Here is a 1,174-nt window from a genome sequence, read left to right on the forward strand (position 1 = left end):
TTTTGAGATGGAGTCTTGCTCTGTTGCCCAGGCTGGAATGCAGAGGGTTAGTCTTGGCTCACTGCAACCTCTGCCTCCTGAGTTCCAGCGATTCTCCTGCCTCAGCCTCCTGAGTAGCTAGGACTACAAGCACCTGCCACCATGCCTGGCTAATTTTTATATTTTTAGTAGAGATGGGGTTTCACCATGTTGGCCAGGTTGGCCTCGAACTACTGACCTCAAGTGATCCGCCCACTTCGGCCTCCCGAAGTGCTAGGATTACAGGTGTGAGCCCCCGGGCCTGGCTGGATTTGCTATTTTTAATCTTCCTGTGGATCTCAGTTTTACCTCAATGATAATTACCAAATTAACCTTTCAATGCACAGTTGAATGCAATTAATCACTGTAGTAGTATATTATTTATTTTATTTTTTTCTTTTTTAAAAATTAGCCCCACTTTATAGTTGAAATGTGGTAGTAGATTATAATCAGGCTCTGTTAACAGAGAACTTGGGAAAAATAAGGTTGCTCACAATGAATCCATCCCATGATATTGCCAAAGCCTAGTTTCAATTTAACTTCTGTCAGTGCAATTTGTGGATATATTTCTATAGAGTGATCTTGTTTTTCAGAAGTAGACACAGGAGTTCTTCACAGCTTAGCTGTCTGAAGTTTTAAGGTTTGGTCTACATAGCCAGGCCAATGTTTACAGTATACTTTGGAATGTGAGTGACTGAGGATTCACTTTAAGTTTTTAAAACTGGTAAGTCCATGGAGCCAGTAAGGCTGTGCAGTCAGCCTTGTTAGTTTTTTTTTTTTTTTTTTCCCCTGGGACAGAGTCTTGTTCTGCTGTCCAGGCTGGAGTGCAGGGACATGATCTCAGCTCACTGCAACCTTCGTCTGCTGGGTTCAAGAGATTCTCGTGCCTCAGCCTCCCTAGTAGCTGGGATTATAGGTGTATGCCACCATGCCAGGTTAATTTTTTCTTGTATTTTTAGTAGAGACGGTTTTGCTGTATTATCCAGTCTGGTCTCGGAACTCCTGGGCTCAAGCAGTCCTTCCACCTCAGCCTTCCAAAGTGCTGGGATTATTTTTGTATTTTATTATTATTATTTTTTTGAGATGGAGTTTCACTCTTGTTGCCCAGGCTGGAGTGCGATGGCTCGATCCCGGGTCACCACAACTTCCGCTTCCC

At 43.3% G+C, this 1,174-nt stretch overlaps 1 protein-coding gene across 1 annotated transcript in view; it reads right to left on the bottom strand.

Annotated features, from left to right (window-relative positions):
• SLC17A5 (solute carrier family 17 (acidic sugar transporter), member 5) overlaps positions 1-1,174 on the bottom strand; it is a 72,097-nt gene that overhangs the window by 29,420 nt on the left and 41,503 nt on the right. The window lies entirely within an intron of this gene.

The sequence above is a fragment of the Mandrillus leucophaeus genome, unplaced genomic scaffold (genome assembly GCF_000951045.1).
Source record: "Mandrillus leucophaeus isolate KB7577 unplaced genomic scaffold, Mleu.le_1.0 Scaffold300, whole genome shotgun sequence".
Lineage (NCBI taxonomy): Eukaryota > Metazoa > Chordata > Mammalia > Primates > Cercopithecidae > Mandrillus > Mandrillus leucophaeus.